Raw genomic sequence first — 27,983 nt, 5'->3', positions numbered from 1 at the left:
CTTTTGCAGTTGTTTTATTTTTTTAATCCAGAAAAACTGCAGGAACTATCAAGAATCTTGAATTGCCTTTAGTTGTTAGATTCCCTTAATCCTCTTTAATCTGGAACAGTCCCCCTGAGTTAATTTTTACTTTTTGTCTTTAGTGGCATTGATCTTTTTTGGGAAAATATCCCTCAATTTGTATTTGATCATTTCCTCATGATTAGTTTGGGGGGCATCATTTTGGGCATGAATGCTGTGTCCTTCTCAGCACATCTTGTAGCAAGTAATAAGCCTACTTTCCCTCAACGTGCAGTGCAGACTGTTAGGTTTAATCACTGGCTCAGGCCATGTCTGCCAGATTTCTCTGATGTTAAGTTATCCTGTGTTCTGACTAATGAATAATCAACTCTCGGGGAGGCTTTGCCACGATGTGGGGGTTTCTTTCATTCGGCAACATTTTGTGGTTGGCATTTTTTGGAGAGAAGATTTCCTCATATCCCCAAACTTAAGAAGGTATTTGTGCGTTTGTTTCTTTCAGCATGGACTAGCGGATTCTTACTTACCTTCTTCTCTGATGTGGTGCAGTGTATTTTGATGCTAAAACTGCCCTGGAATTAGCTAGCAGGAGCCCCTTGAGCTACCTCTGGTGTCCTTTTGAGATGTCCAACAATTTGTGAGCATTTCCCCTTTTCTTGGCACAATAGGATGTCCCAGTCTAATGATGAACTTTCCCTGCCCCAGCCCTAGAGGCCACAGGTCTTCTTTTTTGGTGCGGAGTCATAGTTAGAGGCCCAAATTGTGCCCCTTCACTTGTGAAACTCTCTCCTGCCTTGATGTTGACTGCCGGACTGTCCCTGGCTCTCCTTCATCTGTGCTTGCTAGGCTGCCCTTCTCACCTCATAGGTGCTGGTTTTCTCTGTGCCATCAGTGGTGCTGTCCATCCTGGCTCTCTGGATGAGCCTCTTCCATCCCAGGTGCCCGCGAGCTCCACTCTCTGCTCATACCACCTCAAAAGGCTGCAGACATTCCAGACTCCTTCACTTCACTTTCAATCAAAGACACTGCCACTCATCCAGCCTCCCAGATATGAATATGTCACCTCCTTTCCCTGTCACCCAATATGTGTATTTGGTCACCAAATTCTGCCAAATCTACCCCAGAAATGGCTTGTTCATTAGCGTGTCCTTTCCAAACTCACTATTACCATGCAGACATCAGCTCTCACTTAGAGGCCTCCCTCTGACCCCAAATGATTTTTGCCATCCTCCCACCTGCCTGCCTTCTCACATGACATGCCAGAGATGGGTGGGCGGTGTCCTTAGCCCAGCCACAGCCCTCCGCCCACCTGGCCACCCAGCCACGATCCCTGCAGCAAGCTGCAGGCCAAAATGTGGCTTGGGGCTCCCCAGGAAGCCCTGGTGACTTTGCTCCCTTCCTCCTCCTTCCAGTCTGCAGTCCCAGTGGCCTCAGGGGACTGCACATCAGCTGGAGGAGGGACGCGCAGTCTGGGTGGATGTGGCCAAAAGACAAGAGCCAGAAATGTGAGCGTGCAGGATGCTGCCACTCCCTGCCATGTCCTAGATGCCCACCCCAGGCTTCCTCCACCCCAAAGGGCTGCCTGACATCTACCTTGTTTCAGCTGCTGCTTTAGGAGAGGTGGACATTTCCCTCATCAGACCCACACCTAATCCCAGTGGGCATGACACAGCATGGCAAGGCACAGCCACCCGGGACCCGGCCAGCAGCTGTCATGAGAATTGGCTGCATCAAGCTCTGTGACATCCTCAGGATTCTCTTCTCCTGCACCAAGCATGTGCTTTTCCACTCCTTTCACTTGCTGGCTTTCCATCCATGCTTCAATGCTCAAGTCAAATGTCACTCTGGGATTCTGTCCTGTCTTTATGTGGATCTGGAGGTGCTTACAAGCTTGTATTCATTTGGGAAATCTTTAAGACTTACACACTCAGATATAGGTACACCTAAGACCAGTGCATGCCCCTCTTGTATGGGTTGTGGATGTAGATAAAAACATAGAGGAAAGACAGACAGATGTAGATGAAAATACAAATGAAGATACACAGAGAAATGGATATGCTCAGCTTAGGGAAGCCGTGCCAACTGCCACAGGCAGCACTGGTACTTTGTTCATATTGTTAATGTTTGATGCCTTCCTTCCTTACCTGTAACTCACGAATCTCCTGAACTGACCAGTAAACTCCTGCATCCCCAGCCCACACACATGCACAGAGGAAATAGTAGCAGTTTACAAACATATGAGTGAGGTGAAATTCTCCATGCACACACATGTATTTTGGGTCTTTAAGTAATGACTTCCATGTGTGTCATCCCAATTTCATGAAGTCATGCTTCCTTTATTTAGTCTCAGGCAATTTTCTTTAAATTGCACAAAAATGCCCCCTGCACTTGGGAATTGGGATTTGGAGGAGAGACTCTTCTCCCTCCCTTCATTCCCTTCATGACTCAATATATTTAAGTCACATCCCCTTTACCCATTTGGAAAATGGTTCATGCTTTGGGCCTCCCTTTTGGGCATACCCACTGTCTGCTTCATCTCAGGGTGGCCCCCTTTGGGAGTCCCATGGCAGCCTGGGGGGTTCCTTGCCATACTGGCCAGACTTCTAGACATTTAGAGACCACCCTCTCCCTGACCCTCCCAGGAGACTAAAGAAGACAAAGGCACAACCTGCATAAGAGGGGGATGTGCTGGTCTTAGGTCATAATCACAGGAGGGCTGCAAGATTTTGAAGAAAATATATATGCCAGTTAAACTTGAATTTCAGATAAACAGCAAACAATTTATAGTATAAGTAGGTCCCATGCAATAAACAACAATGGGAGGGGGGCATATTTACCAAAATTTACTTGTTGTTCATCTGAAATCCAAGTCTGATTGGGAGTTCACACATGTGTCTAAGCCATGCTCTACAGTAGCAAAGTGTTTTGAACATTGTCATCCTACTTATTTCTCACAAAAGCCCAGTGAGTAAGGTAAGCAGGCATGATTAGTCCCACTGAAATGAAGATATTTAACAAAAGTCACAAGACTAGCAGTTGCCAAGACTTTTACCAAAGTCAGGTTTTCTGGCTCCCATTTCACCTATGTCCACTGCTTTGCTAGTGGAACTGGTGTCCCCTTCCCACAGAAGATGGTGATTTGGTCTGCTCTCCATCACCAATCACTGGATACACCTTTTCCTTTGGGAAGACACCTGGCCACCCTGAGTCCATGTTTGTTGTGTTGTGCTTATCCCAGACCCAGGCTGGGAGAGCCTGCATAGTCCATTCCCAGGCCACTGTTATTAGTGCATTGGCCCATGAGCTAAGACAGGTCAATAGAAACAATCGCTGAACTTTTTTGTAAGCTACTGGGGAAGAGGTATCTTCTTCCTTTGGGTTTCCACCCAGGTTAGCCTGGAATACAAGTGGTCATCTTGCCACCAAGAGGGGAAATGATACCTTTGAGTTAGGCCGTCATAAAGGAAAGCAAAGCAGAAAGAAGAAGAAGAAAGTCTCAGGCAAAATAATTTGAGCACCTGGATTCAGCTGTGCCTGAAATCCAATGACTCTGGCTTTCTCAGCTGCATATGAGCCAATGAATTTTCTTTTTTACTTAGTCCAGATTTAGTTGGATCTCTGCCACTTGCCACCCAAAGAGTCTTGAATTCCTACCTTCCTATTGAAATGTCAATGTTTGGAAGTCTGTCCTGGACAGATAGATACTGACAAATATCTATGTTCCAGGCAGAGTGACAAGCAGAGGACACAGCTAAGCCAGGTCAGCATCCTCTCTGCTCCCATGGTGCTTATTTTGATGGTTAGCCCCACTGTCCCCTGCCATGATCATGATGGGAGACTCAGTTTGAGAGAAGGTCCTCAAGGCTGTCCACCCAGGCCCCTTCCAAACCCCAAAGAGCCAATACGTCAGGTGGCCTCAGCCCTCTCTCACCAGAGCACACATGGCCACTTGTTTCATTAGAAAGTCCCTCCCTGGACTTCCTTCCCCAGTACCCCAGTCAAAGCACATGCCACCTTCCAGCAACACAGGGGAGCTGCCCATTTCCTAGCTGCCTGGAGAATGAAAAACCAGTTTGCTTAAAATAAAAATACCAGTACTGAGAATCCAAGAGGCAAAGAGTCCTACCTATTTCCAAGATTTACATTCTAAGTGTGAAATTCAATAAAAACTAATCAGATGTTTACCTCATTTCCTTGGTAATGACCCTTGCATGCCACTGATTGTCAGTCTGAATCTATATGTGGGCTCTCATTCCATTGGGGTCAGGGTTAATTTCTGCACACACGAAGAAACATTGCTGCAGCTATTTATACCTGGCATCAGTGTGTTCTGTGCAGATGCTCATAGTCTCGTTTCCATAAGAGGAGGAGCTGGAGCCAACACTTTAGAGCACCAAGCAGAGAATTAGGTATGCAACACCATTAACAATAATGAGAGTTATGCACCTAATTCCCCAGCACCATCTTAAAATTTCTTTTATTAAATAATGCTGTAATGTTATGTTAAGTAATGTAATGTTAAGTGACATTGACTTCAGCCTCATTAAATAATCTCCTTAACTATTATACTGGAAAACTAGTATCATCAGACAAATGCTGTTTGTCATCTGCCATGATGTCATGGCTCTGGAAGTTTCTGCCCTGGGGAATTAATAAACAAAGCACCATATGCCCAGGACCACAAAGGGATATAACAAAGGGGAGAGTGAGCAGGTCTGGAAAGCACCTGAGAAGTGAGGAATGCATTGCCCATGCTGTTCATTATGCTCAGGGAACAGCATAAAGGGGGTAGGGCATAACCCCACTGCTACTTTCTACCTGATTGAAAGACATGAGCTCTGAGGTTTTGCATTATCTCAATGTATTGTTCGGGCAAAAACGGTGTCAGTAAATGAATATATTCAATAGATGTATTTGCTGACCTCCTCTCTAATATTAGGAACCATGAGAAAAACAAAACTGAACATCTTGACCATTTCACATTTGGCAAGCCAGGGCAAGCCCATGTTATAATTAAAGCTATAGCAACACAGAGTGAAACCATGAGGTCTTTGCTTGTGCTTTATTATCCTATTCTCAGTTGTAGTAGCAAGGATACTGCCCCCCACAGGTGTCCTTGTCCTACCCCAGGACCCTTGACTATGTGAGGCTACCTGGAAAGGGGAGTGTGCTGGTTTGAAGCTGTTGTGTACCCCAGAGAAGCCATGTTCTTTGATACTGATTCAATATTGTTGGGTGGGATCTTTTTTATCAGGTTGTTTCTGTGGAGATGTGACCCATGGTCTTTTGATTAGGTAGTTCCTATGGAGATGCATCTCCACCCATTCAAGGTGGATCACTTACTGGAGTCCCTCAGTAAGGAAAAAACTTCAGAGCCCACACAGAGAGAGAAGTTTGGAGGTGCAGAAAGAAAATACCCCTGGGTAAGCTGTTTGAAATGGGAAGCCAGGAGAGAGAGCTAGCAGACTCTACCATGTGCCTTCCCAGATGACAGAGAAATCCCGAATGTCATCGTCCCTTTCCTGAGTCAGGGTATCTTTCTCTGGATGCCTTAGTTTGGACATTTTATGGCCAAGTTGACTTGTAACATAATACATTCCCTTTTTAAAAGCCATTCCATTCCTGGTATATTGCATTCCAACAGATTTAACAAACTAAAACAGGGCGCTGAAGGTCACAGCTGGGATGAAGTTTGCTAATCAGCTGACACTGGGATAGGGAGGTTTCCTTGGAGTGCAGCTGGGCCCCATCACTCACAGGGGACAGTGAGAGGTGGGAGTGAGAAGTCATTAGAGTCACAGGAAGAGAGGAGACAATGGCTGCAGGCTCTGAGAGGGGCAAAGTGAGGACCTGGCCCCCTCTGCTTGCCCTGAAGATGGAGGAAGGGGCCAGGGAATGCAGGCAGCTTCTGGAAGTTGGAAAAGGACACAGAGTCTCCCTTAAAAACTCTAACTGGAATGCAGCCCTTCTGACTTCTTGATTTTGGTGCAATGAGACCCACATCAGATGCCTTCTCTCCAGAAGTGCAAGACAGTGAAGATGTGGTTTAAAGCCCCTATGTCTGTGGTTATCTGTTATAGCAGTGAAAGAAGGCTAATACATCAGTTATTTGGAGTGACTGTGAATTTCAGAGATGCATTTAGCGAGTTCATGCACCATGGCACCACCCTAGATGCATGAGCAAGCCCTTTGGGTGGCCTGGTGATACTCAGCCTTCTGCACAGATAGTTTAATATCTGCAGAGAGCAATTCAGGAAAGGGAAATAGGCTGACAAACAAAAGGCAAATATTCATCAGATCACGAGAAGAGCAGGGAAGGACCAGCATTCCTGATGCCAAATATCCCCTGAAATCCCTCTTGCGAATCAGCTTCCTCCTTCCTCACCCAGCCACCTACTGAGGAATTCTTTGCTTGACTTTAGAGCTGAGAAAATAGACACTTAGACAAGTTTGGAGCCCTGTAGGAAGAGTCCTAAAGAACTGGGATTTGAAGCCCACTGAGTCTGGCTCCTGAGTCTGAGCCTCTCTATTCTCCTGCAATGCTTGAGTTCCACTGATTTTCAGTAAGCTTCCACAAGTTAGATGAAATTGAGAGATTATGTGTCTGTGGGGGAAACATCTAGCTTCAATTTAGAGTTTGTTTTCTCCCTTGTCCCTCTTAAGGGGTCTTCAAAGAGGGATCTTGAGTTGACAACAAAAGTCTCCAGAACAGAAGAATAAGTGTGGGACCAGTTCATTATTTTTCCAGGCTCCAAGAGCATGGTTGTGAAGGACGGGGAATGCCCAGACGCACAGCACAGCTCCCACTGCACCTCCTTCACCTCCAGGAAACACCATCCACTATGGCTCAGCAGGAGACACTGGCCAGCAGCCCTCGTGTGCACACAGATCAGCACTGAAGAAAGAAGACAAAAACGTTTACGTAGGAGGTGTGTCCCCTGCTCTGGAAATTGCCCATATTTCATTACACGAGTGGAAGATCAAAGGGCATGAGTTGAAAGATTAGCCCCAACTGTCCGTGGAATCTTCTGCCCTGATGGGAATGTCCTGCATCTTCCCTGCCTGATATGGCAACCCCTGTGGCCAGTGAGTGCTGGAAATGTAACTAACTGGTGCAACAGAGGGACTGAATGCTTTCATTCTAGTGCCTTTGAATTAATTCAATTTAAATGTAAATCCCCTCCCATGGCTGGTGACTATTGAATCTGACAGCACAGGATTGAAGAAACCTTTGGGACCTTACAATACATCCATCACACTGCACAGCCACGGGGATCAGAATGGTCAGTGATGTGAACAGCCTTGTCCCAACCTCCCAGACCTAGAAACATAATCATGCCATGAAGAAACCATGCTGGCTCATCCATCACCCTGTCATTTTTGAAAAAGACCTTTAGTCCAGACATCTTGTATCTATTTCTTTGGCAACTGTACCTGTCAATTTGCATTACCCATTGCACCACCTCTTAAATACATACCCTGGGGGAGTGCTATTTTATTGCTCTTGCAGAATTAATATTTGGTGATTTCAGGCATCAATTAAAAATGGACCTCCTAATACAAGAACTCTTGAACTTTTTAGAGACACAGCACAAACTGCACAGGGACAGAGCTGTGTGGTTGAGTAATAACTGCAGTCTGCAGGTGCCCTGCCCAGCTCACACCCACCGGGCAGTGTCAGCCCGTGTCTCTTGCAGGGTGCAAGGGCCTCTGTCATCAGGTGTGACAAAGACTCCTCGTGGCTCACATTTCTCAACTTCACTTTGGCCATCACAAATATCTTCCGATGCATCAGGACATCCAAACCATAATCCAGACTGAATGACATTTTTATTTTTATTTATTATTATTATTTTTTTAACTTTCTTTATTAATTAAAAAAAAATTAACAAACAAAACATTTAGAAATCATTCCATTCTACATATACAATCAGTAATTCTTAATATCATCACATAGTTGCATATTCATCATTTCTTAGTACATTTGCATCAATTTAGAAAAAGGAATAAAAAGATAACAGAAAAAGAAATAAAATGATAATAGATAAAAAAACTATACGTACCATACCCCTTACCCCTCGCTTTCATTTACCACTATTTCAAACTGAATTTATTTTAACATTTGTTCCCCCTATTATTTATTTTTATTCCATATGTTCTACTCTTCTGTTGATATAGTAGCTACAAAGAGCATCAGAGATAAGGTTTTCACATTCAGAGAGTCTCATTGTGAAAGTTATATCATTGTTCAATCATCATCAAGAAACATGGCTACTGGAACACAGCAGTATATTTTCAGGCAATTCCCTGAATTACATTTTTAAATGAGAAAAATGAGATTTATAGATTTACTTGCCAGCATCAATGCTTCGATTCTCATCCTAAGAACTGGATGTTTGACAAGAGTTATTCAGGTTGCTGTCTGATGGGGCATCCTCGGGAAATGACTGCCTGGGGCTCTCACTCCAGGTACAGGGTGGCAGAGGTCACCCCATGGGCTCCTGAGAGGACACCTCCTTGCAAACCTATGTTATCCCACACACTCACTATGAAATTATTTGATTGACCACTGGGGATCAGAGGTCCTGTTGAAATGTCTCTGAAAAGCAAGACCCTTGAACAAGTATTATATGCAGCTCTTAAATATTTGTTCAGCTAAGATTGTGTTGATCCTTTAAGCCAGCTCAAGGGCATGGGCTGAGCCTGCAGACAAGTTACACCCACTTGCGAAAACTTTAGTAGATAATCTGGGCCAAGGCACAGAGAAGAGAGACAGCTCCCCCTGGATTACTGGCATAAATAAGTCAATATTTATTGCTCCCAAGGAAAGATGCACACACTCTGCCAGCACCGTCCCCAGCAGCACACATTTAGGCATGGTACTGATGCACAGCGTGTGTTCCCAGGAAGGCTGGAAGAAGCAGTGAGAGTTCCTTGCTTCAAGTCACCAGACTCTGTCTCCAACACATTTAGAGAAAACAAAAGAGAGAGAATCCTTTCAGAGCATGCCCCCCAAGCCTTAACCTCCCTGGGAGGCTTTGTAAATCGCTAATGCCCAGTCCATGCTGCAAGCCCACTGAGCAACTGTATCTGGAGGTGGGGACCTCAGAACCTTCTATTTATAAGTGCTTCCCAGGTGATTCTACTGTGCAGTGGGGTGGAGAGCCACAGGCTGGGAGGCTCTGGAATGTTCTAGATTCGCGAGAAGGCTGGAGAACCAAGCTTAGAAAGAGGGTAGCTCTGAAATCAGGAGGTCAGCCCTGTAGACAGACCCCTAGCACCGAGATGAATGTGTGCTACTGCCCCCTCCCCCCCTGGGCCCCTTGGTCAAGGGTCAGACACCCCAGAAAGGGCTCAGGATGGGTGCAGGCCTCTGCCTGCCGGGGGTATGGGAAGGAAGAAACTGCCCCTTACTCCACCCACGCCTTTCTACCTTTCTACAACAGGTGCCCCTATAGACAGAAGGACACCCACAGGGCACAGGAATGAGGGAGGTCCAGTACCTTTGCCCATGATGAGTGACCTCACAGGATGCACTGGTAACCATGACAACAAGGAGAGCAGCAAGCCCTTGCATCCTGCTTCCCCAAGGCCAGGCACCTTCCAACTCCTGGGATACTCAGGGCCAGAGAAGGGAGGAAATTCTGTGCCCAGAGGGTCAGAGGCATTTCCTTGATGTAAACAGTGCACTCTAGCCCGGTGTGGGGTGGCTTGCCCAGTACCCCCAGCCTTGCCCACCAGGAAACCATCTTTTGGCCTCAGGGTCTAACCTGCAGTGTCTAAGGTGCTAGTCTCAAGCCACAATGGCCACCAAAGAGCTTGAAGTGTGGCCGGCCCAAACTGAGCTGTACCCCCATGCAAATTATACCCCAGCTTCAAGGACCTAGCCTAACAAAAGCCTGCAAATACTTCACTAACAATGCTTATATTAAATATATGTCAAAACGATGTTTGGGGCATATTGATTTAACTAAGGTAGAGCATTTAACTAAGCTATAGTATTAAAATCAATTTCACCTGTTATATTTCTCCCTTTTATAATGCATCTCCTAGAAATTTCTCAACTACACGTGTATTTCTCACTCTGTGTCGACCAGATGGCACTGGTCTTCAGTGCTGATCCAGGACCCACAGCACACCAGCTGGGGCAACAGGAAGCTCGGGCGCCAGCTCATGGCCATGGGACCAAGCCTGCCTCCACCCCCTCTGAGCTGTGGGTCCCAAAACAAACTGCTGCCTCGCTGGAGCCTCACCCTCCTTGCCTTTTAGCAGGGTGACCACAAGTTGGTGCAATTAAGCGGCCAGAGCCCATGTGGGTCTGGGCACAGGATCGGGGCTGGTCAAGTTCCCCAGATTTGCGACGCCATCAATGTTTTTCTCATGTGCAAGAGAGTCAGCAGCAGGAGAGGGAAGGGAGGCTCCAGAAGCTTTCTGCGCAGGACCCCCATCTTGACTCCCTCTAAAACGTGCATCTTATCCATTCCTGCATTAGTTACCAAGTATGTGTGTGTGCCGAGCCCTGCACGTGGCTCCACTAGGCTGATGGTTCCTGGAATATTCCGCTTATCTCCCCAGGCTGCAGCCTGGCTCCATGGCCACTGCTGCCCCTGGGCCACAGCCTGAACCTTCTCCATGGGTTCTGGAACTTGTCGGATGATCTTGTCTAACTTTAGAGTTATGGCCCCATTTGGACCTACAGCCAATATCAGGGTGGGATGTGAGGGAATTCCAAGTGTGCTCTGTCCCTGGATTTAAACAACAAATAAATCAGAGAGATGAGTCTGGGTGCCTCCAGACCTTACTCAGCCAACATCAGGTGTTTGGTCGTGGACATGTCACAGGCTCTCTGCAGTCAGACTTCCCGTCGATCACATGAAGACAATTCCTGCTTCCCAACCAGTGGGTGGAAATGAGTTAAATTAGTGAACTCACATGCTTCCATGTGCTGAGTGGACACGTCCATTTTGAGGGCCAATGCCTCTAGTCCTAGCACAGGGTCTGGCAATTGACCGAGAGCTAAATGCATATGTGAGAATGCTGAGAGCCCCAAATCTCTTCCAGCACTGCAAGCAGTTCCTTTTTCCTTCTATTTCCTGCAATATTTTAAGTTTTTAAAGGCAGATGATTCACTAATGAGGGAATCATGTATGTGTACCTGTGGATCCACCATCATGTGCATGTGTGTGCACACATGCAGGTGGGTATGGATCTACATTATGTGTGCATGTGCAAGGGTCCAGGAGCATATGGGTCCACCATTGTACATGTGTGTGCAAACAGCCAGGAGCGTATGGATGTACCATCACACCATCATGCATGTGTGTGCATATGTCCATGTGGGTAGAGATGTGCCATCATGTGCATATGAACACATCCAGGTGGGAGTGTATGGATCCACCATCATACATGTGTGTGCATTTGTGCATATCCAGATGACTACATCTACGTGGACACAGATTCACCATCACACATGTGAGTACATGTACACATGTTCAGGTGAGTACAGATACACCAACGTGTGTGTGCACACATCCAGACGGGTATGAATCCTCATAGTGTATGTGTGTGCAAACGTACAGGTGTGTATGGATCCACCACTTCAAGTGTGTGTGCACATATACACATGTCCAAGTGGGTAGAGATGTGCCATCTTGTGCACACGTGGTTGGTAAAGACGCACCATAATGAGCATGTGTGTGTGTGTGCACATGTTCAGGTGGGTACAGATTCACTGCCACACATGTGTGTGTATATGCACACATATACATGTGTCCAGATGGGTACAGCACCATTGTGCACATATGTGCATGTATGCTCATGGGTACCGATGCACCACTATGTGTGTGTGTATGTGCACATGTCCCAGAGGGTATCTGCCATTGCATGTGTTTGCCATATACACACTTCCAGGTGGGTGTGAATGTACCATCATGCACATATATGTGTGTGCACATGTCCAGGTAGGTACAGATGCACCACCATGTGCATATGTGTGTGCACACATCCAGGCAAATAGGGATGTGCCATTGTGTGCACACGCATGCACACACCAGGAAGCATGCAGGGGGAGCCACCACGAGGTGTTCTCAGCATCCTCATGGCCATCTCTGCAAACCCTGTCTTCCTGGTGACCTCTTTTCTAATGTGTTCTTGGTGACACATAGGGTCTGGTACCTGCATGTGGAGTTCAGCATCACTGCAGGTTTGAGGACTGTGAGCTGAGGAAGATTTGACTAAAAGGAGTCTTGTTTGTGACCTAGAGGTTGATTGCCATCTGATTTGCACTCTCACACGAGTCACCAGCTTCAGCTCATCCCAGAACCTGAACTTCCAGTGACCATGAGTGGGCACCTGCATTTTCAACAAGTGCTTCCACTGTGGCATTACTGGTATGTAGATGTGTACCGGATTGCCTGCCACAGGGACCTTACCAAACCTTCTTTCCCACCTTTCCCTGACCTCCCTTCCCAGCCCCTGTTAATGCTACAAACAATTTCTCCTTTTGGCCTGCACCTTCTAAGGCAAACACCGGGCTTCAGTTGCTTGGGTGTGTTTGCACTTCAACCCCCATCCCCTCTGCCCACTCACATGCTTGGGCTCTTTACTGTTCAGAACATGCTTAGATCCACACATCAGTTTCAGTTTAGAAATCTATCTCACATATACTCAGAGCAAATTAAATCAGATCAAGCATAAATTGCCTTAAAGGGAGTTAATATCCTAACTAAAATCCTGTGTGAAACTGCCGTGTTAACCAGCTCTGCCAGATTCACCCTGCTATCTGGTCAGGTAAATGAACAAGCCAACTGTCCCTTGGGGGTCTTTTTAAGAACTGGCCCCAGGAAGCCCTAATCACCTTAGGCTCTGGATTTCAGTTGATGATAGGGGTGGACTGCCACCAAACATAGTGAAAGAAGAGCACCCAATTTGGAATGAGTAGACAGGGCTAGGATATTGTCCATTCAGAATATGCAAGCCTATACACTGTTTCCAGAGCATTTAAAATGGAGGCAATAAAATGGAGGCAACTATTTTTAATAGCTGAATTGAAAAACATTCAAAATCCGATGGGAAGGGATGGAAAGCCAAATGGAATTGAAACGATCATTGGAAATGGAATTTATGAGGCTTGGTGGCCCCAAGAATGGGCTCTTGTGGTAGAAGGAATAATAGCCCCCCAAAGATGTGCAGGCCTGGAATCCAAAACCTTTGATTATGTCACTTCATGGGGAAAAAGGGACTTTGCAGTCATGGACCTCAAAATATCAGTGCACATCCTGGATCATCCTGCCAGGCCCGATTTAATTACATGATTTCTTAAAAGCAGAGAACCTTTCTCAGCTGTGGTCAGAGTGAGACAAGAAAAGCTAGTGAGCTGTGTCTGAGAAAGGCTTGCCCCACGCTTGCTGTCTTTGAGGATGGAGAATCTGCCCTGAGTCAAGAAATGGGACAGTATCTATAAACTGAAAATATAAGGGAATGCTCCTCCCCTTGAGCTTCCAGAAAAGAATGAGGCCCTGCAGACACCCTGATTTTAGCCCAGGGAGGCCCTTTTTGGACTTCTGACTGCCAGAACAGTAAGAGAGTAAATTTGTGTTGTTTAAGCCACTGAGTTTGAAATAATTTGTTACATAGCTGTAGATGACAAATACAGCTCAAGAACAGGGATCAAACTGTCTCAGTCCAAACTGGTCCCTCTTCCTGTTGCACCAACTTGCTGCTCCTGCCAAAAGGGATAATTGGTGTTTCTACACTGCAGGATTAATTTAAAGGTGAAGTAAGAAAATGTATGGAGAGGTGGGAACACTCAAAGTGTGTAAGCCATGATTAGAGTAAAAACTGGGGCTGGGCACCACAAAGTAAAATTTTGGATTCATAAGGACAGGCATGCTATAGACCATGACTGTATAAATGGCAAGCTTCTTGCAGTGTTTCAACAAGGATGTACAGGCCAGGGGTGAGTTCAACTGTACATTGGAGCTAATGGTATTTTCATTCATTCATTGATTCAAAGCATTCATTCAGTAAGCACTTTTTTTTCTGTATGCTATATGGTAGGGGTCACATTTCATTCTTTATCTATGTGAGCATCTGGTTATTGTAGCACCATTTCTTGACTTTTTTGGGGGGTGGGTGGGGGAGTGCACAGGCCAGGAATTGAACCCGGGTCTCCTGCATGGCAGGCAAGAATTCTACCACTGAACTATCCTTGCACACCCACAGTAGCACTTTTGAGCCCTCTGTGCTGGGCACTGGAGAGACACACCTTGCCCTGACCTTCTTGCCATTCCTTGGCCAGGGGCACAGTTGATTAAATTTACACTAAATAAAAAGAGGAGTCGAAGGAGAGAGAAGTCTTGGGTTATTGGATATGATGGGGGCCCCTTGCAGAAGCTCATCAAGGCTGAAAGCACAATATGGAGGGGAAAGATATTCGAGTCACACATGTCTGGGCTGGTTGAAATGGCAATTCTTCTATTTTCTTCTTAGTTCCCAGGGGTAAAACCAAAGTCCTCTTATGTATGCTGCACAATATCTAGAACTTGTTTGCCCTTTGCCACTTTTTGCAAACAGAGTTCCTTCCTCTTTGCAGTTTTCCCGCACCCGGTCATCTGGTGATTTCTGCAGTGTCTTCACTCCCTTTGGGAACACACCCCTCGTCCTCCATCCTTGCCAGCTGGGCCTGGGGAAGGGCTGACCCCTCACTTCTGTCCACATCCTCTAGTTGCCCTGCCAGGCCTGGCTGCCCCTTGGAACTGAGCGTGCTGAGGAAGACAGCACCACCCGGTAGCCAAAAGCCACAGGCTTGCTGCCCTGCTGCACAGAACTTTCAATACAGGTTCTCATGACTGAAAAGAAATGCTATTTTGGTTAAAGCCATTTTTCTTTTCATTTTGTTCCTAGCATTTTCTGTGGACCAAAATCCCCCAGCATCACAAACACAAATCAAAGAATCAGGGAGAATTAAAGAGTGTATACATGTGTGCATTATGCATTCAACAGAAAAATATGAAATTCCCATCTTTGCTCATCAAAAACAGCCAAATGGCTTAACCTAAAATTTCTATAGGGAAGCCATGAAATAAAAAATAAGTGTGTGCACACACACATAGGCGATCCTGATGTGCTTGAGACATAGTAGAGTTGAGCTGGCCCCTGAGCTCAGATGAAATGCTGAAGACCTGCTCACACCACCTGTTATACATACTTTTCCTTTAAGGAAGCTGTTTGCTGGGCACAGTGTGAGACTCAGAGTGTTGGAGGGGGCCAGGTGGACACTGTCCAAAGCTGCAGAGAAGATGCCTGGGGACCCCATTCTGCCAACAGCAGCCATCACCACCCTGACGAGGTCTTGGACCATTTCCTTCACCTCGGAGTTGAACCACACTGCACTCGCTGCTTTCTTCAAGGCAAGGTGCTGGCTGCTTTGACCAGATGGAAGGTTCCTTCCCACTCTCACTGCCTCACCTCTGCTACTTCTCCAGACATGCTGGGACTAGCTGCCCCACACCCACCTGCCCCAATGGTGGGTCCCACTGGCCCACTGGTGGTGGCTGAGCATCAGTAGCCAATGCTCTGAGGAGAGAAAGCAACTGACTGCTGCCCCGACAGTCAGCCTCCCATGGGGACATTGTTCACAGGGGGTCCCATCAGCCGAGGACAGGGAGAGGTTGGCCCCTTATCTCCTCCCACACCAGTCACACCAACCTTCATTTCCTCACACAGCCTGGGCTCAGGGCTTGGCCCTTGCCAACCTCTCTGCCTGGAAAGTTCCAGAGTCTCTGTGGGTCATCACCTCCTCAAAGAGATCTCTCCTCATCACCCATGGCCTGTGTTTATGCCTCTCTTCCCAGGTGCTGTTAGGAATTCCGTCTCTTTCTTCACACATAAGTCACTACTGAAATTACCTTAGGTATTATCCCAGGTTGGTGGTGTGCATCCTCCAATGGAGTACAAGATCCACATAGGCTGGTCCTTGCCTCATCTGCAATTTGCCTGATGCTTAGAAAGCTCCAGGCAAGGAGTAGGCACAAGCCATGTTTGTTAGATTAATGGAAGGTATCTGTGACAGATAGAGTGTTCCTTAGTGCCCAACGCTAAGGGAGGTGTGAGAGATCTGACCAGAAACTTCACCAAAGAGGAAACACAGATGGTAATGAAGTGCATGAAAAGATGTTCACCATTGTTAACATTGAGAAAATGTAAATTAAAGCTACAACGAGATACCAGTGGACATCTACCAGAATGGATTAAGAAAATAACAAACAAGCAAACAAAACAGAACAAAAACTGACAACACCAAATGCTGGCAAGAACGTGGAGCACCTGGAACCCTCACCCATTGCTGGTGGGAATGCAACCACAGAAAACTATTCAGCAGTTTCTTGTGCAGTTACCATATAACCCAGCCATCCTGCTTCTAGGCATTAATCTAAAAGAAATAAAAACATATCTGCACAAGTCCCTGCATATACATTTTATGGCAACTCTGTAATTTCCCCACACTGGAAAGAATCCAAATGTCCCTCAGCAATAAAAGCAAAACAAAACTAAACTACTTACACATTCAACAATTCAAAGAACTGCACTCTAAAAGATGACATTTATTGAATAGAAATGACATTTTAACTTTTTAAATGCCTTTGAGGGCCTTTTCTGCATTGGCAAATTCTATGATGCTTGTGTGCCCAAACATTATAGAAACGTGCTACCGTGAAACCATAGAGCACATTCCTCTAATTCCTTCTCCCTATCTCAGCCTTAGTTCTTAGCCTTGCACTCATAGTGGGCTTCATTGAGACAGTTAGATTCATATTCTCCCCAGTTTCCCTGCTGGAGTGCTGACATTTCCTGCGCCCAGCCCAGACCGTTTACCAGGTGTGCACAGAGAAGTCTGTGCGGCCCCATGCAGAGGGCTCACCAGCCTCCTCAGCTCATGAAAGACAAAGGCTGAGCCTCCAGGAGGCCTCCTCAAGTGAGAGCTGGGCCTGGGAAGGGCAGCCAAACTCAGGTTAATCTAGCCAAATGCAGGTCAACCCAAGCCAAACCAGGCTAATGTAGCCAAACCCAGGTTAATCCAGCCTAATCCAGGGCATACCCAGGCCACCTCAGGCTAATCCAGGCCAAATCTAGGTCAACCCACCCCAAGCCCAGCCCAATCCACCCAAACCAGGCCATCCATGCCAGGTTTGACAACACAGGCATCCTGCGAGGGGGCTTTGAATGAATGCTCCATAAAGGGAGCATCTTTCCCAATTAAGCACTGCACATTAAAAGGTCTTACAGAGATCAGCATCCAGTTGCTGCCAAAACAAAGGCCCTGCCAGGTACGGCACTAAGTAGCTCAGTTGTTTGACAGCACGTCATGCTGCAGCATCATTATGCTGCCTGCTTCTTGACACCACTTTCAAACCACCTCTTTATTTCAATAATTATGAAGCTTCTTGGCCTCTGGAAAATAAATGTGAAGACTTCCCATATGCTAGCAGAGCTGGGAATGGAATATGAACAGAGCCAGGCCTCACCTCTCCTGAATGGCTTCTGTTCTCTGTAATTTGTGTTTGCCCAGAGCAATGGGAGATCCAGAGGTGTGCAGATTTGTTATTCACTTTCCACCCCTGTCAATCACAGCGAGGTTTTACATTATTGGATTTGAGTTTGGGGTGAACAATTCAAGTTTTCTGTTTTGATGAATAGAAAAAAATGCCTTCAGAGATCCAGAATTGTGTGCATGTATGTGGTATCTCAAGAAAATAAACATCACCTTCAGTAACCACCACTTCGACTTCCTGTAAATAATTTTCTGCAAATCTTCATCCAGCGGGTAAAGAGCATTCCCTATGAGAAGTGCCCTGTCACTCGGAGCCTTGTTCTTCTCATCTGTGGACTTCAATAACAGTCAGAACATTGCCTCCTGCCCTGAGTTGTAGAGAGGTTCTCTACAAAGTGCACAAGCACAAGATCTGGATGCAGCCAAGTATTGGACGAACAATGATGTGCTGTTCAGTTAGCATCAAACAGGCACCTACCACTGTACTGCCTGGGAAACTGGTTTTCAGAAATGGGCAAGATTGAAGGGTCCCCAGCCTCCTTTATAGTAGCTACTGACCCAAACCAGAATACCCTTTGCCACTGCCTGATGGGCACACAAAGGGGGGCCACGTAGTCTTTGGTTATTTCCAAGTCAGAGCCTAGGATAACCAATCTGTCCCATTACCACATCTAATAAATTGGGGAGGGGCTTTTGCCTAATGGCACCATGTCTCAATTTCCCCAACCACAACTAAGAGAACCTGCTTGTCTTGTCAGAGGTAACCTTGAAGTGAAGACAAGGCATGCAGGACCTTCAAAACACTTGTAATGGAGGGACGCAATTTTGTGATACAACCTCTCCCTTTCCTCCCAGATTTATTTACTAGCTAACCACCTGTGCAAGACACAGAAGTTGTCTTTTATTCTTATTTAGAGAACCTGGAGGGTGTCTGGGCCAATTGACTATGCATCTGCAGTTTGTTGGAAACTTCCCTCACTTGAAGACTGATCTCTGGTCTCCAAGCTTAGCTGGCATTAAGGGTATGTTCTGAATACACCTCCTCCATCTCATATAACTGATTTCATGTACAGCAGAACCCATAACTCATACATTCAAGACAGTTTGTCATGCATACCTGTAAATAGATTGGAAGTTTACTGAAGCATGCTGGGTAAACACGACAGCAGCGTCTGCCCGTCTCCTGGAATCACGCCAAGTTCTGTACAGGTGGATGATATTTCTTACAGTGCATATGAATTTATACTACAAAGACAACCTCACCACCCCCACTGCTAACTCTGGAATTCCACTCAGTTTCAATTTTACTGCTTGAAAGCCGCTCATTTCGAGCTGCACCCTGTGAAGGTGGCGTGTCACCACCATCACTTTCGTATTGATTTAGGAGAGCAGCCTGTTGTGCATTGGCTGAGCATAAAGTACTGCATTCTGCACATGAAGAGTAAACAGGCAGGGCTGCTTTGGAAGGGGGGCCTGTGGCCACCCCCTCCACGCCACTTCCCCTGGTGGTCTTGAAGTCAAACCATCTACAAGAGTCTCAATAACTGAAGTGTTTCTGGCCAGGGTCTCAGCTTTTGCAGGCTTGGAGCAAACCCTCTTCAATGCCCACTTATTCTGTTATGAGGTTATAGCCAAAGAAAATTAAAATGGACACCTATGAATGGTACAAGCATGTGTACCTTCTGACAACGGTGCCACTTCCTAAATATATCCTATAAATGCACTCATGGGAATGCTCACCAGTGGCACAGATTCCAGGGAAGGATCTCCTTAGGCCATTAGGGAAGAACCCCAGGTGCCACAAGGGCAGAGGCTCAGTTCTCATCTCAGGAACATCTGTGCTCTCTGCCCTCTAGCATGCATCCTTCCTTCTGGGAACATGTCCTCATCTGCACACTCCCCAACACCAGGTTCGGGTGGACCAATACCACCTGGGCTTGGCCACGGTTATGTGACCCAGATAGAGCCAATCAACTCTTGAATCATCCTGAAACAGAGGTGGGTTCAGAGAGTGCTACAGTGGTTCAAACCCATGCCTAGGATTTTTGCTGAGAGAACTGGATAAGGTCAGCTCCCCTTGCTGGGGTTGCTGAGGAGGGAGGGCATGGTGCTGGAGCCACTGTCACATTCTGTTACCAGAAGGGGGAAGCCTCATTCAGAGCAAAGCTAATAGGTGAGACTATGGAGGAGGACAAAACCCAGAGAGCAAGAGAAACATGCTGAGCACCTGGATACAGCTGTACCTGAAGCTCAATACATTTAGGTTTGGGGGTTACCTGAGCCCCTATGTTTCTTTTTAAAGAAACCTGAGGCAGCATTAATTGTGATTCACTCTCATCTGACTTAAAAAATTATATTGGTAATTAAACTTACCACCCAAATATCAGAATCAGAGTCTTTCCAATCCTTCCTAAAACAGATATGCTTCTCTTGCAACCATGAGATTCTGATTCTAAATCAACAGTAGCTTTTAGATTCCTTCAAGTGCTGTCCTTTGTAAAACTAATCTCTCAAGTTGTCAGGAGCACAGTGATCCAACTGTACGGAGGAGGTGTCCCATTTTTAAAGGAGAAGGGAAAGCCATTTTTCTCTGGGATCTCTTCTTTGCCTCTGTGTGTCTCCTGTCCTCCTCAGCCTGCCCCAAGCCCCCCTCTAGTTCCTTTTCTCCTGACAGACATTCCTCCAGCCCTTGGTCTCATCTTTATTCCCAGCTCTCCCACCTCCTTGGAGTCAGAGAAGGGGACAGTCTCCTGAATTCTTTGCCTGACAGCTGCACCGGCTGCCCTCTCCCAGTGGCCTTGAGTACTGTGTGTGAATACACTTGACTTAAGCTGAATTATCAATTTAACTTTATTTTACATGCCCAGAGTCAAGACATTTTGAACAGTAGTGGAAAATCCATGTAAATGAATACCCACGCTCATGGAAGACAATGCAAAAGGCTATGAAAACACAGGCTCCTGCCCATGGCCACGCTGCTGTCGGGTTTTCCATCATGGGTGCCCAGGACCTGACTTTCTTCTCAACCTCAGGGAAACAGCTCAGAAAAATATTTGGTTTTCTGGCTACATTGAAGCACCCTGGCTGGCTCAGAGGCCCCATTTCCCTCTTTGAATGGAAGCATTCCTGGTTTCTGATGCTGCTGGACATTGAAAAGCTCTAATTAGTTTGTGAATTTGAAAAACTGAGGCCTGGCTTTTGATTTTAGTTGTGGTTAAAGCTTTCTGCCAACTACTGTGGTTTTAATGACTCCAGGGCAGTCCATACACATGGTTCAGCAGAGGCCCTGGCTGCAGTGGTGAGTCCAAGCCAGCTCCCCGGGAGGCAAAGCGTGCACTGTGAGGGGCCCTGGGGGGAAACCCAATGGACTGGATCTTGAACCCCCGCTGGCCTTTGTCTGACCCTGGTGTCTGGGTGCACATGTTTTTTTATACAGACAATCCAGGAACATAGGGAGTTGGAGACAGGGAAGGCAGAAAAGGCAGAAGAGGCTGTGTTGTCGAGCTGGTCACTGACACCCTCCCGGAACCTTGCAGAACCCTCTCAGAATGGTCTTGAAGAGGATGGAAGCTGGGGGTGCATGTCCACCAACCCCCTTCCACCATGTAGCATTGTAGACTGCTCTCCCTACCCCCAGGACACACACACACACTGTGGGCTGGGCCTGTGGGCAGGCTGGGGAGCCCCCCAAGTGATACGACACTGTGGGGCTGGGGCAGGACAGTGGCCAGCCTGCAGGGGAACAGCTCACCACTGCAGCAGCAGCAGGCAGAGGCGGATCTCACCACCAAGTCTCTGCTCCAATGCAGAGAGGCCCTCCTGGACCATCCATTCCAAACCAACCCACACCTCCCTGTCTTGTTGGGACATGCATGCCTGCCTGGGGCCACCCAACCAACCCAGCCTGGACTTCATTGGGGTCTCAGCTATTTGGAGGTCTGGGAACTACATATAGCAGACTGCCCATCCCAAACGTCATTTGCAAGATGAACTTTGTAGAGCAGGCCACTATGGGGCAGGGACTCCTGCTCCCTGCAGAGGAGGAGCTACCTGCACTGGATGAGTTTGGGGTGCCTGCTCCCTCCACAGCCAGGTGTGCCCACTCCCCCTTGTGTGGTGTGTTCTTCATGTACAACTGGAGGTCAGAGAGTGGCTTCTCAGGGGCCACCCTCCAATGCAGTCATCCGGGGCCAGCATCCCTCTGTCTGGCCTCTGACTGCCAGGAGCAAGCACATACAGCAGATGTTCCCTACTTCCCTTTATCTGACTTACATTCACATGCCTCATCCAAGAGATCTCAGGTCTTTAAGAAAACAACTCAGTATACTTCCAAGGAAGTCCATCCACATTTGAGTCTCTGGAAATGCCTTGTTTCATTCCTCTCTTCAGCCTTTTCCCTTTTTCCTCCACTGCTCTACATCTTTTTGTGGTTGGAGAAAAACCAAGCAGAGATACATCCTTCCATCTTCGTTTGCTCCTGCAAACAAGAGCGTGAGCAGACTAACACATTCCATTTGTAAATGGGACAGTATGCTAAGGTCTTGCCTGCAGGGTCAGGATTTCATGGGAATGGGCTACTTCTTTCCAGGTGTATAAATGAAGAAAAGCTTATGAAGCATGTGGTTCTGATTTTCAAGGAGTAAGTTCTCTGTTTGAGGCTGAATCAGCTAGGTGCTGAGCTTTATGTCTTCAACTTGGCTCTTCCCTGTGGGCAAAGGGCAGTATAGGCACTGCTGCAACACCAATCAGCTGTCAGATGTAGCCAGCAAGCTCACCAGCATCAAAGCCTCCATGAAAGTGAGAAAGGCTTCTTTTCTGTATCTTTATCACAGGTGCTTAAGTGAGCAAGTTTTGGAGACAGCCGCATGTGTCTAAGTCAACTTATGTTGGGCAGTGTAACAGTTATCTATTGCCGTGTAACAAATCAGCCCAAAATTTAGTGGCTTAAAACATCCACTATGTCATTCTATTTCATGGTTTTCTGAGTCAAAATTTCAGACATGGTTCTTCCGGATGATTCTTTGGTTCCGTGTGGTATCAGTGGAGGGTGTTCAGTGAATTCAGCTGGCAGATGTGCTGGCCTGGAGGGTCCAGGAGAGCTGCACTCAACAGTCAGGTGACTTGTGAGTAAGACTTACTCACGTGGTCCCTCCAGAAGGTATCTTTCTGAGCGCTCAGATTTCTTACATTGCAATTTAGGGCCCCTGAAGGCTTATCCAAGAGGCATCAGTAGATTGGAAGAGCCAGAAGTCAAGTCTTTCACATTCTATTGGCCAAGTAAGACACTAAGGCCATTCCAGACAGAAAAGGAGGGGACGTCAATGCCACCTCTCAATGGGAAGAGCAGCAGAGTCTGAAGCTATCTCTATCCTACCAGGCAGAGCACCTTTTGTCTTGGTTTCCTTCTGTGGCAACAGGGATGATCCTGGGCCTGCCTCAGAGATAGGGAGTGAGAGGAAGATGGAATAATCCATTTAAAGTGCTCAGCCTTGCACAGAACCCATAGGGATGCTGACTCTTATTTCCCTTGACTCAGGCTGGATGGAAACGTCAGCTTCCTGGGGACCTCAGAGTTGTACGTGGGGCAGCTGACCAGAGAGGTCGGCCTCCCTCTAGCTGTGCTACCCATCCCATGTGCTAAAGAGTTGCCTTTCAACACTGATGCTCAGGTATAAAAATATAGCCTCTGGGTAGAGAGGATCAGATTGTGGTCCCTGCTAAAGTCATTATCTTTTTTTTTTTTGCATGGGCAGGCACCAGGAATCAAACCTGGGTCTCTGGCACAGCAGGCAAGAACTCTGCCTGCTGAGCTACCATGGCCTATCTGGGGTCATTATCTTTTAAAGGCAATAAGTACTTGTTAAGGATGTGCCAGGCTTGGCAATCATTGTAAATGAAAGAGAAAATTCATGATAGTCTTTGAAATCCCCCCCCCCAAAAAGACTACAAATGCAGACAGCATTATGCTGGCCAGTTCCCCAAGCTGAAGCACCTAAGTGGGAGGCACCGTTGTTCCCAGGCATGTAAATAACCATGCTGTGAAAGGGACCACCACGGCAAGGGTGCTGCCAGCAGGCTCCCAGGCATGCCTGCTGTGGTCCTGGATGTGGCAGTGGTGGCGATGGGTGCACATGTCACCACCAATTCCGGGCCACCCCTGAGCTCACGCTGTCAAAAGCCAGTTCAACCAGCAGGCTGGAGGCAGAGGTCACAGGGACAGGGCCATCATGTCAGGAAAGAAGTCTCTGGCTTACTTGGAAGTTCACTTGGGGGGCAGCTGATCAAGGGAGGGCCTGCAAGGGAGGTTCCATTCATAGGAACCGGAGACATGTGGATCTGAATGAAAGCTCAGGAAGCTGCCCACTGTGGTTGGCTTCACTCTGGAAGAAGAAACAGATGATCCCAAAGGCTGAGCATGGAGCTTCTGGAGGAGACGCCAGCACCTGCTTTCAACCCCAGACTAGGCATGTTTGCACTCTCTCACCTGTAAATTGAAGCTGATACTGCAAGTCCCACCTCTGTGGCTAGGAGGTTGCAAGGAGGAGGTGGGGCATCTGGTGTGAAAGTGCAAGATGTGCAGCCACCACACACGTGCCATGGAGCTCATCTACCTCCTCCCACCTCGGCTCCAGGTCTGCTTGGACAACACCAGGACTTTCTTGTCTGCAGCAGTGTTCCTGGAGTGCAGCCTGGTCTGGGGCACTAAGGGAGTTGATGTGATACCAGGCCTCAAAAGGGACAAGAGAGGCAGCTCCGCCTCCTCTGGGACAGGGCCAGACCTGTGCCCAGTTTCTGTGGGGCTGGCAGCTGGGCTCTTCTCATCCATGCGAGCACACAAGGGTGCTGGGTGAAGGCATTCGATGGCAGAGCAGCGAGGTTCTGCGTCCTGATCTACTGGGCGGGTGACCCTGCCCTGGGGCGGGTTGGGGGGCACCAGCAGTCTCAGGAGAATACCTGTGTTGGGCTGGGCTGCACCCTCCAGATTCCACACGTGTTCTGCCTTAGCCCTGGTAGTCTTGCGGAGATGGGCCCCTGGACCCCAGGAAGCAGTGCCCTCTCTCTGAGCCTCAGCATTCTCATCTGGAAATGGGGCTGCAGCAAACAGATGGGGTGCTGTTTGGCAAAGTACTGGACATGGTGGATCACTGCCCAAATGTTAGTTTTCATTCCCACCCAAAGACCCTGAGCAGTGCAGCTGGGAGGCTGCAGTCCAGCTCTCAGCCTTCTGCAGGGGCCCACTGTAGGGGTGTGGGGGTCCCCTCCTTTTTAGCAGCTGCAGGGGGCAGAGAAGGGATCCTGCATCCACAGGTGGGTCTGCACTGTCTCCCACCCTCCCGTACCCCATGACCTCGCATTCGTCTCCTCCACGAGCAGCCAGTGATCCACTTCCTTGCTGCAAACAAAATCACTTTTCTTTACTTCTCCAAGCCAAAAGGAAACTAGCACACACCCTGACTTACTTTCCAAGTTGTGCATATTTTTCATTTGACGATCCCTTAAAGAAATGTCCTCAGCTTGGAAACCACTCAAGCCAAGCAGGGGTAGCAGGCCCTCAGCTGTCCGCCTGCAGGTCTACAGCTGCTCTTTCCTCCGGGAATTTCTTCGCGGCTTCTCTGGCCTAACTGTGCCTGCACGTATAGGCAGCAGTTAGTACTGTCCCCATGGCTTGCTGCACACCGAGAGCCAGGGCACAGACTTTGGGTTTTCTCATGAGCAGAACCCCATCTCTTTTCTTTATGAATTTGCTCATCTTTCTAGAAAGTGACCCGAACGTGGGTTTGTGGCTGTTTGGCAGGCTTGGGTCCAGGACATGGTAGGACACATACTTCCTAAAGTAAAGAAAGGGCAGAATGGAAGTGCCAACATGGGCTCCCCATCCACAGGGGTGCTCGGGTTTGGTGACGGGGACTTCATGTCTCCCCGTTCCTCTTTTTGTCCCTGAAGGTGGAGTGCCCTCGGCCCCTTTGGCCGGAGCTCGGTTTGAGAAGCCAGGAGCAGTCCTGGGCAGGGCGGGGGCGCGGGGAGCGGCGCGCGGCCCCTTTAAGGCCCGGGTCAGGCCCAGCGAGCACAGGGGCCGGGCAAGGGGCGGGGCGGGGCCTCGGCGCGGCCGCGGCTCGGTTTCACCTGCAGTTCAAAGCGCCCAGAACAAAGGCGCGGGCAGCTGCGAGGCCCGCCGACCACACTTGGCCTGGCTTCCGAGAATCCGGGAGGCGAGCGTGGCGGACACAGCCAGGCTGGAGGCTCGGAGCCGGCGCGGGCGAGCGGCGACGGCGGTGGGGAGCGGGCTCCGGGCGCCGGACACCGGGTGGGAGCCGGGTCGCGGCGCGGCGCGGCGGGGAAGATGACCTCGGGCTCTGACGTGCTCCTCGTGCTGCTCTCGCTCTCCGGCTCGCTCCGGGTAAGTTGCAGCCTCCCACTCTGGCCTCTCGGGAGGGAGCCCGGGGCAGCGCAGGGCCGGCCCCGGAGCCGGCGGGGCGCGCACACGCCCTGCGGGGCTCTCCCCGGCTTCCCCGGCTGGCGCCGGTATCCCCACAGTTCGCTCCGCGGCGCCCAGCCCGGCGTCCTCGCTCCTCGAAGTCGCCTGCGGTCGGCAGGAGTGGGGAGGCGCCGGGGCAGCGTGCAGCGGAGCCGGCGAGAGTGTGGGCTGTGGGTGGGTGTGTGGGTGGGGGACCCCCTGGGCAACACTCGCCGCCTGCTGTTGGCGGCAGCTGCCAGGAGCTCAGCTCATCCGCACCGGGACAGGCTGCCCTATGGTGGAGCGGTTGCGCCCTCCACCGCCCGGGAGCCTTGCGCCTCCAGAGTTAGCGCTCCCGGGCTGGGGCCGCGGGCGAAGGGAGCCAGGCGGATGCCGGCCGGGATGCGGTTCGGCACCTTCTGCCGGGGGGCTGGGGTCCCACGGCACAGCGCCGCCCCGCCCTTCGGGGTGCAGGCAAGGACCGTCGCTGCGGGCGGGTGGTAGATATGGGCCGTTGGACTTGCTCGCCGCCCGGCCCCGCCGCGGGCTGCAGCCGGAGTCCTGGTGGCTCCCTCGCGGCTCGGATCCGGGCAGGGGAAAGCGGGCACGGGGCTGGCGCGGGCAGGGAGTTCGCGAGAGACCGAGCTCTGGGAAGCCTGCTGGCTCAGTCCCCAGCACCCGCTCTGCGTCTCGCGGGGTGCAGGGCATGGTGTGGAGGGGACAGACTGCGGAGCTGTTGGGTTGGGGGAGCTATGGATGGTCCGGAGCCCGGGGCGAGCCCTGGGCGGAGACGAAGGGGTTGTGGGAGTTGGAGGCACCCCTTCTCGTGGCTGATCGGCCTCGCTGCCTCCTCCTGGGCCGCGCTGTTGTAACCTCGGAAATAAATGCGGACGGCCGAGGCCTGGCTCTGAGGCCGCAGGGCACACCGGGGGTGTCCCAGGCGTGTGCCCGGGGGTGGGTTGAAACTTTCATGGATGAGTTCAGCCTTCTCTTGGGCTGCCGGTGCTATATGCAGCTGCTTTCCCGAGGAACCAAGCCACAATTCGGAGCTTTTCCACAGCAATGAGGCCGCAACCTACTCTGCCACCCTCTTGGGGCGTCGGGGTGCCTGGGACCTCTGGACCCTTGGCAGTCTCTCGGAGCCAAAGCCTGGAGGCGCGGGGTTGAAGGAGGCAGCGGCTAGTGGGGAGGCGCGTTCTGCTCTGGCAGCCTGGTGAAGGCGTGACTGTGGGATGCGGGGTGCGGGCTGTACTCGGAGCTCTGTGCTTGCTCTCCTTCCCCTGTTGCACACACTACTGTCTCTCCCTGCATCCCCTGCATCCCCTACCCCCCAGTGCTTCCCTGTGGCTCCCATACCCCACAGCCAGGGAGGGGCCCTTTTGCCTACCCTCATCTTTCTCTATCCTCTTGGTGCCGTCTAGTTGCCTCATCTGGCAGGAAAGCTGAGCGAGCTCCCTAGTACCATACCCACCCTTTCTGGTCAGCTAGGGATCTCCATTCTGGAGGGGCTGGAGATGGGGACTCTGAAGGTGAAAGTGTCAGAGGAAGAGGGGAGAAAACTGGAGCTGGGGCTACCCGGTGCTCCCCCCCTTAACCCTTGGACCCTTGGCAGCCTTCCTCAGAGCTTGTGGCTTTGCTTAGGTGATTTTTGAGCCTCCTCTTTATTGCTCTCCTTCCCCCTGGGGTGAAACTGCCTGGAGGAGACTCCAGCAGCCTACTGCTCCTTCACCCCTAAAGCACAGAGTAAGAGGTCCAGGGGGGAACAATGGCCCCACAAAAGGCTGACCTGGATTCTGCCTGCCCTCATCTCCTGGCCCTTCCTGGAGCCCCCCCCCCCTTCAGTGGCTTCCTTGGACACTGGACTCCTCCTTTTCTGCCCGCTGGACCCTGCAGACCTTTCTTGCTCCCATGGCCTGGAGGTCCCCACCAGGCCCCCAGCCTCTTCCAGGCTGCCTGACA

At 49.4% G+C, this 27,983-nt stretch overlaps 1 long non-coding RNA gene across 3 annotated transcripts in view; it reads left to right on the top strand.

Moving 5' to 3' along the window:
• The window catches only part of LOC143648132 (uncharacterized), a 71,543-nt gene that overhangs the window by 17,214 nt on the left and 26,346 nt on the right, over positions 1–27,983 (top strand). The window contains exon 1 of one of the 3 annotated variants that reach the window (XR_013158408.1): positions 25,885–25,967. The exons of the other annotated variants lie outside the window; for them this stretch is intronic. This is a non-coding gene — a long non-coding RNA (uncharacterized LOC143648132). Of the gene's footprint in view, positions 1–25,884; positions 25,968–27,983 lie in introns of those variants that run through there. 3 annotated transcript variants of the gene reach the window in all.

Source organism: Tamandua tetradactyla, chromosome 10 (genome assembly GCF_023851605.1).
Source record: "Tamandua tetradactyla isolate mTamTet1 chromosome 10, mTamTet1.pri, whole genome shotgun sequence".
Taxonomy (NCBI): domain Eukaryota; kingdom Metazoa; phylum Chordata; class Mammalia; order Pilosa; family Myrmecophagidae; genus Tamandua; species Tamandua tetradactyla.
The sequence above is the reverse complement of the archived record's forward strand: the minus strand, read 5'-3'. Positions and strand labels throughout refer to the sequence as shown.